The sequence below is a fragment of the Balaenoptera borealis genome (assembly GCF_965194805.1).
Source record: "Balaenoptera borealis genome assembly, chromosome: 4".
NCBI lineage: Eukaryota > Metazoa > Chordata > Mammalia > Artiodactyla > Balaenopteridae > Balaenoptera > Balaenoptera borealis.
This window is the reverse complement of record NC_138861.1, coordinates 146,479,324-146,492,889: the sequence shown is the minus strand read 5'-3', so window position 1 is coordinate 146,492,889 and position 13,566 is coordinate 146,479,324. Positions and strand designations below refer to the sequence as shown.

Below are 13,566 nucleotides of genomic sequence, written 5' to 3'. Positions count from 1 at the left end.
TTTGCTGTACAGCAGTAATTAACACAGCATTGTAAACAATGATATTTCAATAAAATAAAAAAAGGAAATTAACGCAAAAATACACAAAAAGTGTGTCATTAACGAGTGATGCATAAGTGATGCATACCCCGTAAATGTAAGATTACTTTAATGTTTGAAAAACAAACTTAGGTAATTCACACACAGACAGAACAAAGGATTATAAATAAATAAAATTTTCTCAATAGAGGCAGAAAAAAAGAGTCCTGTGACAACCTAAAAGTCTGGCCCAAGTTTGGAGCAGCAAAGTCTGACACACACCCTCCCACCCCCCAAAATAGGAAAGGGCTGGGAGAAAGGGGGGAAACGCCAAGATGGGACCCGGGGTTGCCTCAGCCTTAAAGGGACCGCTGCTCTGTGAGCTGCACTGCGCTGTTCTTCTACAGCGAGCGTATACAATTATTCTAAGGACAGCAGGAAATTAGACAAAGGGAACGCCACTCGGTGGGGCCTGGGGACAGGGCTAAGTCTTCCAGCTCGTTCCCCGGAGCTGCGGTTCTGCGGGCCGGCTGGTCTTGCGCCCAGTGACAGTGGGGATGAAAGCCTTGTGGGACTCCCCAGTAATTCCCACCAAATCCCAGACATCCTGGGGCTCACAAAGCCGGGCCATAATGGAGTTGACCGGCCTCCCCTGGGGCCAGCTGTCAGGATCCTGCAGCGCGGGGTCACGCAGCTGCCTACAGCCCACCCCCGTGCAGTGCCCTCCCCCAGATCCCCAGGAGGGTCAGGAGACGACTCTGGGGGCTGCTTTTCTGGCAGTAGGAAGGGGACTCTTGTCCTTCTCCTCCGGTAGCAATCAGGTGGCTCCACGTCACGGTGGCGGCGAGGAGGTTATGTGTTAAGGGTCCTTTACGGGCCGAGCACGGGCGGGGCCTCACCGCATCTCCGGAGGGCCGGCCGTGCTGACTTCCATCTCTATGTGGGATGTGCAAATAGCCCGTGTTTGTTCTCTGACACCCGCCTTCTGCAGCTCACAGCTTTCATCCTTGAAGAGCTGCTGATAAGAGAGTCTGAAAAATGCTAATACCAGAGGAAACTCCCTGCAGAGTTATAATGAAAAGCTTTACATAAATTGTGATATTTTACTAATGTCCCAGGTCTGGGAGGGCTTTATTAACTGCAGCTCGATCTTTCTGGCGGTTGCCACTGATCCACGTTGCCGACTTCAATGAATCCAATTCATCAAACACGTACTGAGTGCCCACTAGGTGTCAGGCACAGTTCCAGGCGTGAGGGGAGGCTTCCCTCCATCAACAAATATTTACCCAGCACCCACTCGGTGGTAGACACTGAACAACAACGGGAAGGAGAGACAGACCTTGTCTGCAAGGCACTGAAGACAGATAAGTGACTGCTCAAAGGCAGCATGGTGGGCTCTGAGCCGTGCGCTCCGGAAGACTTCCTGGAGGAAGAAACATGAGGCTGAGTCCCAAGGAGAAGTGGGCCAAAGGGAGGGGAAAGAGGGCATTCCAGGCAGACAGACAAAGGCCCAGAGGCATGAAGCCTCACAGTATGTCCAGAGAGTCACAGAACCAGATTAGCTCAATCACTAATCCTGAAAGCACCCAAATCTCCAGGAATACTCCCCAAACTGCATCTGGGTTCTCTGGATGGGAGATACTGGTGTACCATCCACCCTAGATGGATGGTGATTTCCAACTGTTAGTCCCTCGAGGTCTAACATTAGTGCCAAGCCCAGAGGGTGAAGGACTAATTGACCAATAAAGTCAACACAGAAGGCCACAACCCAGGACAGCACAGGGCACCCCGGAAACCTAGAGGAGAGAAGGGAAGGCTTCCTGGAGGTGGTGGTGCCTGGGCTGTAGAGCAGCCACCTCAAGCAAGGAGGGCCTCATACCCACAACTCTGCTATGGACTGAACCGTGTCCCCCCCCAGATTCATGTGCTGAAGACCTAACCCCCAACGTGATTGAGCTAATTAAGGTTAAATGAGGTCACTCGGGTGGGACCCTAAACCAATAGGACTGTGTCCTTACAAGAGAAAGAGAGAGATCTCTCTCCACCATGTGAGCACACAGTGAGAAGGCAGCGTCCGCAAATCAGGGCGCAGACTCTCACCAGCTACAGAATCGGCCGGCATCTTGATCTTGGACGTCCAGGCCCCAGAACCGTGAGAAATAACTGTCTGTGGTTGAACCCCAGTTATGGTCACGGCAGTCCGAGCAGACTGAGGCCGACCCCCTCAGCCCCCTCTCTGCCTCCAGGGGCCTCCAACACAAAAGCAGTCTAGAAAACGAGGGGGACCATGAGGCCAGCGTCCCCGGCAGGGCACCTGCTTGCGGTGGAAGAGGCGCCTCCGGGGCCGGGTGGAAGGTTCAGGTTCTCACGGTCCAGTCAGCCTTTTCCTTCAGGTGCTGGTCTGAGAACACGGGTGACGATTCTGGCCCATGCATCGAGCTTTTCCGCGGATTAACTCGTTAATTAATATACTGCACTTTTGAATTTTTAAGCGGCGCATCAGAGCCCCAGGGACGGCTGTCTGAAACCATCGGATGCAGCCGAATGGCATGAATTGGTTTTCATAAAGGCCCCCTGCCTCCCTGAGCTGGATTAGTGGGCCAACAACCCGGGATCCTCCTCCCACACGCCCAGAGCAGCCACAACAAAGCCATCAGGAAAGGCTCCGGAGGGCGATCTGATGGGGCTTTCAACGGACAGTTTAATGCTTTCCTCCAAACAAGGCACCACTTTTAAAAGAGCAGAGGAAGCGGCCTTACCTTCAAAGCGAAAACCACCTTAAATAAACCTACTGTGTCCTTCGCTCTTTTATCCCCTAAGACGGGAAACCCACCTCCGCCTGCAACACGGATCAATACTCTGAATTCCTAAGATAGTATTTTTTTCTCTCAGTCAAGTGTCAAATTAAAGACAGTCAATACTAGTATTGTAGTGTCTTTCTTTAAAAAAGAAAGAAAGAAAGAGAAGACAAATAATCTTATTGGATGAACTCTAAACCTGTAAAATTAGACCTTTTCCCCAGAGGCTGGCGGGAAGCAGCTGGTGTCCGGGCCCGTGCGCTCCCGCCGTGGACGTGGTGGACGTGCAGCGGGGCTCCGGCACTGGCCTTCCCGCGGCATCAGAGAAACCTGGGGACCCCCACAGACACCCCCATTCCTGCCCTCACGAGTGTGCAGATCAGGTCAACACAGAGGGCTTGGACCCAGGGCAGCACAGGCAGTTCACCACGCAGAGGGAGAAGGGAAGCCTTCAAGGAGGAGGAGGCCCCCAGGCTGGGCCGCAGCCACTGCCCGCAAGAAGGGCCCATGCCGACGCCCCCGGACTCCCGTCTCTGCCCACAACGACCAGTCCCTCCTCAATCAGACCCACGTGAGGCGCCAAGTTGACCTTCCCGAAGCTTCCTCACAACGTTCTCCTCTCACAGCCTGTGTGCATCCCGATGCCTGAGATGCCCCGTCCCTGCAGCCCGGGACCCAAGGCCCCGCCCCATCTGCCTCAGTTAGCACCCGCTCTGCCCGGGCCTGCTCTGCTCTGGTCAGCCGAGGCCCATGAACACTCAGAGACCCGAGTTCCAGTCTCGACTCTGTCCGGACCTTTGTGCCCATGAGCAAGGCTCTCTCCGGGCCTGCGTTCTCCACCTCTGCAACCGGGGGCTGGCCTGGGACCAGTGGCGGCCACGCCCCCTTCTGGCCCTGGAACCAGCCCAGCTCCAGGCCAGACCAGCCTGCCACCCTTTGTCCTGCCTGGCCCCCTCGGACCTGCAAGAGGAGAAAGGAAACCGGCCTGGGCAGACGGCGCAGCTCAAACTTCAGGCCTCTCCAGGACCCCTCCTTTCTCACACACCCCCTTCCTCTCTGTTTCCCACAGTGCCCGCCCGCCTTCCTGGCCAAGCCCAAGCGGGCGGCTGCCTCGGCTGCCCCCCGGGCACAGGCTGCTTCCACGGCTGCCCCCCGGGCACAGGCGGCTGCCTCGGCTGCCCCCCGGGCACAGGCTGCTTCCACGGCTGCCCCCCGGGCACAGGCTGCTGCCTCGGCTGCCCCCCGGGCACAGGCTGCTTCCACGGCTGTCCCGGCCTGTTCTCTCTTGCAGCATCTGCTCTCCCGGTGCCTCCCAGGAGGCAGGGCGATGTTGCGCCCGTCACACAGGAGAAAACTGAGGGCCCGAGCGGCACAGCGAGAACAAGCACAGGCCTGGGGACCCGCTGGTGACTCTAGGAAACTGTTTACAAGCTCACGGGCTAGGGGAGGGGTGGACAGTAACACCCACCCAGGAGGGGACCCAGGAGGATGCATGCGGGACAGTAGGAGGGCAGCTGGCCCTCAGCAGGGCACGGGAAGGGCACCTGCTCACGGTGACAGTTAATGGCGGGCCAGTCCCAGCACCAGGACCCCCAGGTCTGGATCCCGGGAGCCTCGCCCGAGCCACCCAGGCTCATCAGGGCCACACTACACATCTGAGAAACTCACCACCTCAGCAGGAGAATCTTTCATTTGCTTTCAGTTTTGCTTTAATAGCCAGTGACCCATGTGCTCCCGGCCCCCTTGGGACTCCGGAGCCTGAGCCAGACCAAAAGAAAAAGGGGTTTGACTCGGGTTGGGACTGCTCTAGAAGGCTCTGCTGGCGGTCTTGTCTCCCTGAGAGGAAGGAAGGGCTGAGCCCCCAGGCAAACGGCCCCCACCCACCCCTCCTGGGCCTCCCCGCCCCCGCTTGGCCAGCTGTCAGGACCTGGAGGGCTGGCGGCAAAGCACAGGGAAAGCCTGGGAAGGAAGGGCTCCAAGCCGTGGCTCCCGGCAGCCGTGCCTCTGGGGAGGGAAGCTGCAGAAAATTCAAATCGACCCCCCACCACGGCCAGGCTCTTCCAGCGTGGAGCTCCTGCAGGGTGTGTGAGACGGCAGGCAGGTGTGGTGGGCCGAACGGTGTCCCCTCAAAGATACGTCCACGTCCCAAGACCCAGACCCTGTGATGTGACCCGATGTGGACAAAGGGTCTTTGCAGATGTTAAGATGTTAGTAGAAAACCAATATCGTATAGTAACTCATATATGTGGAATCTAGAAAAATGGTACAGACGATCTTAGTTGCAAAGCAGAAATAGAGACAGAGACACAGAGAACAAACGTATGGATACCAAGGGGGAAGTGCGGGGAGTGGGATGAATTGAGAGATTGGGATTGACATATATAAACTACCGATACTCTGTATAAAATAGATAATCAATGAGAACCTACTGTACAGCACAGGGAACTCTACTCAGTGCTCTCCAGTGAGCTAAATGGGAAGGAAATCCAAAAAAGAGGGGATATATGTATACGTATAACTGATTCACTTTGCTGTACAGTAGAAACTTAACACAACATTGTAAAGCAACTATAGAACAATAAAAAAATTTTTTTAATAAATAAAAAGATGTTAGTGAAGGATCTCGAGGTGCGAACATCCTGGCTTAGCAGGTGGGCCCTAAATCCAGTGACAAGTGTCATTAGGAGGGCACTGTCCTGCCCCCTTCCTGTAGCTGTTCACAGGCCACCCAGGAAGAACTGTACAAGGCAACCGTTTCACTTTGAGATGGCTCACCAGCACCTCGGATCTCCCCGGCTTACAGCAAACAAGCCGCGCTCTACTGGCCCCCATCAGGGCGGCCAGTGAAGGAACCTACAAACAGAGCCCTGGAGGCCAAAGGATGAGGCCCACAGCGCAAAGGATCCCCTCACTTCCATGGCCCAAGTCCTTCCACAGCTCCCCAGCCCCATCAGGAGGAGCCAAAACTGGCCTCCAAGGCTCCCCACATTCCTGCCCCGCCCGCTTCTCCCACCTCCCTCTCCCCCGACTCCTCACCCTGGGTGCTCCAGCCAGACTGAGCTCCTCCCAGCTCCCGAGAGTGCCTGCCCTGCATTTGGTGGCAATCGCAGGAGAGAAAGATGGGCATAAATCACCCGCCTGAGCCCCTGTGCTTCAAAACCTGCCTTTGACTTATCGTCAGCCCACAGGGGTGGGCACGGCCGAAAGGGAAGGAGGCCACTCTGCAAACCTCCAGGCAATGGCCCAAACGAAATGACCCTAGAGTAGGGAGGCCTTCCCTAGGCGGCTGCCCCAGAGACAACCCATCTGGGAGTTGGGAAACTTGGATCATCATTCCAGCCCCTCCACTGCCACCCCGAGCCTGGGTGGCTTGACTTCAAAGTGCCCTCCACTCATTCATCCATTCACCGTGCCCTTCACTCACACATTCATTCATTCACCCATTCATTCCTCACGGCCTCCGTTCCTTCATTCACCGTGCCCTTCATTCGTTCATTCATTCGTTCACCCGTTCATTCCTCATGCCCTCAGTTCATCCATTCATCACACCCTTCATTCGTTCATTCATTCATTCACCCATTCATTCCTCACGCCCTCCGTTCATCCATTCACCGTGCCTACTGTGGTCTGAATGTTTGTGCCTCCCCCAACGCAAATTCAGGTGTTAAGATCTAATCCCCAATGTGACGGTGTTAAGAGGTGGGACCTGGGGAGGGGGTCGTAGTTAGTGAGGTCATGAGGATGGAGCCCTCACGAATGGGATTAATGCCCTTGTAAGAGGAGGCCAGACTGCTAGCTCGGCCCTTTTCCGCCACGTGAGGATACAAGGAGAAGGCAGCTGTCTGCAACCCGGAAGAGGGTTCTCACCAGAACCGGGCCATGCTGGCACCACGCTGTGGGACTCGCAGCCTCCGTGACTGGGAACAAGTACGTTTCTGTTGTTGATAAGCCACCACGCCTGTCGTATTTCGTTACGCGGCACAAACAGATGAACACAGTGCCTCCCCTTCACTCACTCAGCACAGATGCCACTCAGTCAACACAAACACATGCGCTAAGTGCCAGACGTTCGTCCCACCTGCCCTCCCAGCCAACGGCCACTCCAGATGAGAACTCCACTGCCGGCTCCACCTCCTCACTCCACTTTCTCCCCCACCCTCTCCCGCTGGGCGTTTGTACTCACGCTCCCTACCGCCCACAGCTGCCCTACGCCATCTCCCCCGTGTTCCTGTCCGTTACCCGTCCTCCCCACTAGGACACAGAGCCCAAAGAAGCAGGGACCTGGTCTGGTTCATCACGGTGTCCTAGAACAGTGCCTGGTACACAGCGGATACTCCGCTTACTGAGGCAGTGAGTGAATGAGTGAGTGAAGGAATCCACGCGTCAATGAATGAATCCTCACCTTGACTTTCCACCGCAGACGTTCACACCCTCCCTCCCCGGGGCCGGCGGGGACAGGCGAGCTTAGTGAGCGGTGTTTGCTGACGGAGGCCCTGCCTGCCGTGTAGCCTGGGGCTGGGCACAGAGGCCTCAGGACAGACACACCTGGTTTTGATGCCAACTCCACCACCTGCTGCTGGGCGAGCCTGGCAGTGAGATCATTTCACCTCTCTCAGCCTCAGTGTCCTCATCTGTATACTGGGGACATCCAATCTGGGGGCCTAAGGCCCTGACGTGACTGTCACCGCACACAGACAAGCACGGCTGCCCTTAACCTCCAGCTCTTGCCAGCCTTGCCACACAAGTAGTGGAAGAGCTGAGAATAGACTCTGTGACCCAGGCTGCTTTGGTGGCCCCTATAACATACAGCTACATCCTCATTAAGTCAAGATAGTATATGGCACCAAAGAGTCCAGTAATACAAACTGAGTTAATTTATACCTCGTAATCCCAAGTCCTTTGCATTCAGAATTAACAACATATATGGGCTTATGCATTCAAACCTTGATATTTTTCCCCAAATGTCATTGCATGATCTACTTTGTAAGGGGTGGAGGGGGGACATTGTTTCATAAACATGTCCATAGCTCTGACAAAGCTCTAAGCCCTCCAGAAAGTGCTTGAATAATTGTATGTTGATATTTAAACATGCATTGGGAGGCAAAGGCCCCCCTGGCCAGACACAGATGTGGCAGCAACCTGCGGTGATAACATCACCCTGTCAGAAACATCAACCTTCATCTCTGGGCCATTGGCCAGGCCTGGGCATGGGGCCAGGAGGGTGGCCCAGGGCTGAGTAACATGGGAAGAACCATGAGTCTAGTGAAACCAGCCTCTGTGGTGAGAGGGCGTGCAGAGCGAAAGGGGAGCCCGATCAGGTTCCCTTCCTGACGGAGCCCCTGGGCAGAGCAGCTGCCCCAGTTCTGAGCAAAGGAGGCACTGTCAGAGCTGGAATGTGTTTGTGAGGCCTGGAGCGAACGCAGCCACTGAGGCACAATGAGTACTTGAAGATGAGGATCCTCTGCATTGATTTCTGGCCCGAAAAGGAGTAAGAAGGAACCAGATGCCCCAGCCCCCACCAGCGGACAGCACTGAACCTCAGAGGCCACTGCCATTATAGCACATGAGGACTCACGCCACAAGGGAGGGGACAAGAGGTGAGAGGAGGGAGGAACCGACACAATTATTCCCAACAGAATAGCCCACCAGGCTGCATCACCACGGTCTGGACACACTGCCCACCCAAATGGCTCAATGGAGGCTTAAAAGTTCTCCAGGTTTGCAAGAACCGGTTGGCATGAAATGAGCGTTCACGACACGGGTCTGTGAGGAAGGGAGGATGGAAAGTTCTAGAATAAGAGCAAGATGACCAGATCCACGAACAGCCCAGAGCTGGAGAGTCCAGAGAAAGCCCTTGTGCTCGGAGGCTGAGGGGAAGGGGGGCAAGGGCAGGAGAGGGGGACACGGGTTTCCAGCAGGCAGCCGCTGAATTCAGACCTTCAGGAGTCAAATGACACCCCAAATCCAAACGAGGGGGCTACACAGGAATTAGGTTTGCAAACATGTCAGGCAGCACTCGGCTGACAAGCAGAGACAGGCGAACCGGTCCACTCGAAAGATAATGATTTCTCGCCAAAACAGCATTCCCATCTCAAGAGCAGGGCGGCAGCTGTCACAAGAGTGACCCTCACACGCCGATTCCATCAGCAAGACTGACAAGTAAAAACAGTTCTGTGCAGCATGTAGAAGGCAGAAGGCCTCTGATTGTCCTCTGCTGGGTTTTACCACGTGCCTGCTTTCCCCAGGGCTGTGTTTCCACAATTCGGGGACATTCTGGATGGGGGCACAGTTCTAAGAGTGACTTGATTTGTGGTGTGGCAGGGCCATCATGTTTTCACGGAACTAATTAAGCTCTCACACCAGGCTCTGCAGGAGATGGGACGAACGGCCTCGATTATTCCGTCGCAGGTTAACTCATTTATGTAGCTCTCTTCGGATGCCTGCTGCACGCCTGCTAGTGACACTTCCTGGGTACCAGGCGCTGGGCGAGCGCTGTACTCGGGTTAAATCCCTCCTTCCTCACTACAACGGGACAGGGTCAGTACCGGTCACCTCTGCATTTTACAAAGGGGAGGCTGAGGCACCAAGAGCTTAAGTGACTTAGTCAAGTTAACTGAATCCCAGCACCTGCCCTCCTAACACACCCCAATCCACCTCCACCCACATCGCCACGCTGAATCAGACCCAAATATCCCACTAAACACTGGCCCGCCCAGAATCAGAAGCAAGGTTCCCTCCCATTTAGGACACAAGAGATACAATGAGTGAAAGATGGTGTTATCCTGCTTTAAGAAGGAAAAGAGAGGGGGTCCCCAAATACCCATTCTGCCACAGTTTAAGAATAAAGAGACTCTTTCATATAAATTCTGGAAATGCCAACCACGGTTCCAAAACCCAGGGATTTTTCAAAGGTTGACTTTGGTCCAATCCGTCCATCTTCACCTCTTGAGAATGCAATTGTTTTTAAAGATGTGCCAGCACCATCATCCCTCTTCCTAAAGGGGCACAGAAATAAGACGGTGACCTTGTGCACGTGGAGCCCCCCTTTTGTTCTGTGGGTGCCTGATATGAAACTGCGGTGGGGGGCGGGGGGGGTGTGTAGCCAGGCGGGCTGGCTGCTCTCCGCCCGAGTTCTGACTTCTTAGTCCTTAGGGAATATGAGTGACACCACCCAAAGAGGAGGCAAGAGGCCTGAATTCCAGGCAACTTCCTAGTACCCTAAATGTCCCAAAGGTGTCAGAAGCTGCAGCAGACGGCCATTTGATCTGCGTGCAGCCAGTTTTCAGAAAGAAAGGTTTGAGGTTCGAAGGTTAAGGGCAGCTTGTAGTGTGGGTGTAAAGACAATGTCTCCTGGGCAGTGATCACACGTTAGAGCTGAAAGTTGCAGAAATGCAACATGGAGGACTAATCGGGCAGGAGGCAAGTGGGAGGGGAGGGGGCAATCCAGAAATAAACACTTTTAAACCAAATTTTATTTTGAGTTCGTCCTACTAGCTATAAATACAAACGTAACCCACGACAGGTTGATGAGCATATAGAATGCTCTCTTCATGCGTGTCTCCAAATGCAGCAGATCCGTATCCCTGGATACGGGCTCCCGCAGCACCTATCCCCTGCTGCTTCCGGTGTGTCTCCCTGTGGTGCAAGGCTGGACAGCTACCACCTACGTTTCCTATACCACATGGAGTGGAATGCCTTCACCGTCCCTTGACAACGCAGAGACTGCTGCCTTTCAACTTGTTGTCCTGGTTTCTGGCAGAGCCACCCTGGTAAACTGGGGTTGGGGATTAAGCCACCAAACTGCATTTTGAGCCTTTATAGGTAATAGCTGAATAAAACTGACCATTGCATTTTCTGCAAGGATATGGGATCACCCCAACAGCCACTGGTATCACCATTCAGTTCAGAAAAGCTCTCCTGAGCAACGGGTTTACGTGCATCTGTTCTACTTTCCCTCTTTACTCTCACTGCTAGGAAGCTCAGAGCCAAATCCTTGGCCCCCCTTTAGCAACATGGCAAGTATTTTATGCGCTGAGCCTGTCCCTAGCTCCATCTATTTTTCTCGTTTTTTTCCTTGTTTAGTTTAATTTTATGTTGCTTTTACATTATTGTAAGCTACCTCAATTCCTCTTTTCGAAAAACAACCAGAAAAAGAGAAGGTACATTAGTAAACAGAAACATTTAAAATACATTTCTAGGACCCCCCCTTACAGCTAGGGTCACAGCTGGGATGTCAGTTCTCAGAAGCACTTCAGCAAAACCTAAATTAGTGGCTCAGTTGGGTGCGGGGAAAGGTGGTGTGTGGAGGCAGCTGCTTTGCAGGGGTGGATGGTGACCCGCGAGGGTGGCTCCACAGATGGGCTTACTGACCACTGGCTTCCTGACCACGGGCCAGGCGGGGGGTTTTCTAGAAGCTTCATCTTGGAGATGCAAGCTTGGCTTGCTCTTCAAGCCTTTCCACGGATTTTGAGAGCAGGTAACCCCTGCGTTAGATATCATTTCAGGAAGTCAGATAGAAGGGTCTCCTTTCTCTGCAGCTGCATCCCGACTGATCCATTTGGTGTGAAAAGAGGGAACCTTTGGTAGCAGCAAAGGCAAAACATAATGCCAGGCTGCTCTCTGTGCTCTAACGCCCCATCCCTGGTGGGCAGAGCTGCCCCAGGGATGTGAACACGGGTCCGCACGTTTTGCTCACAGTACATGTTCAGTCCAGCCTCCAGATCAGAGAGCAATCTTCTACAACAAAGAAAATCCCAGAGCAAACGCTACTCCAGGAGAGGATTTATTCATGGTGCCAGGAAGGCTGTGAGGATCTTGGGTTAGAGAAGCGGGGCTGGAGGGTCCAACAGGCTGGGACCTGACTCTGGGCACTGCCCAGCCCGGCCCCTTGGCGTGGCACCATGGGCTTCCGCTCCAGTTTACGCGGTGGGCCGTGTGGTCTCCCTGGTGGGTGGGGTAGGGGGCATGGGTGGATAGGGACTTTTTTGCTTCCAGAAGTTCAGCTGAGAGTTGGGGAGAGCGGAGTCCAGAGCCCAGGCGGCGACTCATGTCTCTAATTTAATCTAATGATCTTTCCTTCTGCCCTTCAAGCAAATCAGCAGTTTCGTGGGCAGATAATGAGGCCTTGGTTTGCCCCAGGAATTCCGAAACACAAAGGGCATGTCAGATCCTCAAAGCTCTACGTTCTCCCTGGGACTCCTGGTTACCTTTTCAGGGCTGTTTTTCTTGTCTTCCTCATGTCAAACCTGTCTGCATTCGGCGGGCGGGGCTGCACCCACGTATGAATCTGCTGCCATTTGGGGGCAACGCAGCTGGTGATGGAACGCCTGCAGCCCAGGTCACAGAAACCTTCGGCTTTAAAGCCTCCTCTCCTCGATGGAACATTTGTATGTCAGAAAATCTACCCCCGCCCTGGCCCCTCTTCACCTCTGCCTCCCTCCTCAATCCCCTGCCCCTGCAGTCAAGTTTAAGCTGGGCTTGTTTTCTTTTTTTTCTTTTTAACATCTTTATTGGAGTATAATTGCTTTACAGTGGTGTGTTAGTTTGTGCTGTATAACAAAGTGACTCAGCTATATGTATACATATATCCTCATATCTCCTCCCTCTTGCATCTCCCTCCTACCCTCCCTATCCCACCCCTCTAGGTGGTCACAAAGCACCGAGCTGATCTCCTTGTGCTATGCGGCTGCTTCCCACTATAAGCTGAGCTTTTGGAAGCCAAAAGAGGCCTCCACCCACCCATGCACTAACCACTCACCCACTATCCACCCTCCACTCAGCTGAGGGAGGCTGGGGAGGCCCTCGCCATGCCTGGGGGGCAGAGAAAGATTCCTGAGGGAGATGCCGCTGAGCTGGGTCTGGAGGGGAGCTATTAACGGAGCCCAGATGTTTAAAGGCCCAAAGCAGGTACCAGGCACTTGGTCATTCCAGTGTGGACAGTACACCCAGCGGTCATGGGATGCGGGGCTGGAAGGTCCCGAGCAGGGAAGTGGTTTTTAGAAGCTCCCTGGGTGCAGGGTAAGTTCTGTGGGCGAGAACCAGGCCTGCCTGAGCCCCCCAGGTTCCTGGAGGGAGGGGAGGCCAGGAACCAGTGGGGGGCCTGGGGCAGAAGCCCTTCACCAGATGCCGGGCCAAGGGGCTGGCAGGGAGGAGACGGCTTTGATAGACAGGAGGGAATCAGAAGTGACTGGTCTGGGGAATGAGCCGGGACCAGCAGACATAAAGTCCCTTCGGGTGGGTGCGGGGACTCCTGCTCTGAGCTGGAGCTGGGAGCTCAGCCCCGCCCGTGTCTGCCGGCTGGGGCGGCACCAGATGTGGGCCCCGGGGCCCCTTGCACCCCAGCATCTCCTGCACGCGGTGTAGGGGGGGCTGCCTTTCGAACCAGGGGGTAACAGCAGTCTTTCCAATGTCCTAGGACATCTGAGCAGCATTCTGGACGATTCTCCGCACCGCCCAGCAAAGCGGGGCTTGCCTCTGGGAGTAACAGAGGCCACGGGTGTCCAGCGGCTGGAAGGCAACCTGGACAGTCAGTGCTCAGCTCACACGGGGCAGGGTGGGGGGGTGTTAACTTCCAGTAATTGACAAAAATCCCCTGGTTATGCGGTTGGAGCAGCGGTACCCCTCCCTCACCGCGGGTTTTCCACCTGGCACGTCGCACTCTCCAAGCCGAGGGTGTGGGCACTTGTGTGGACGCACGTGGCCTTGCATTCTTGCATGGGGGTGCCCAGTGCAAGTAGGAGGAATAGAGAAT

At 54.6% G+C, this 13,566-nt stretch overlaps 1 protein-coding gene across 3 annotated transcripts in view; it reads right to left on the bottom strand.

Moving 5' to 3' along the window:
• SORCS2 (sortilin related VPS10 domain containing receptor 2) overlaps window positions 1-13,566 on the bottom strand; it is a 556,509-nt gene that overhangs the window by 407,657 nt on the left and 135,286 nt on the right. The gene's annotated exons all lie outside the window — the stretch shown is intronic.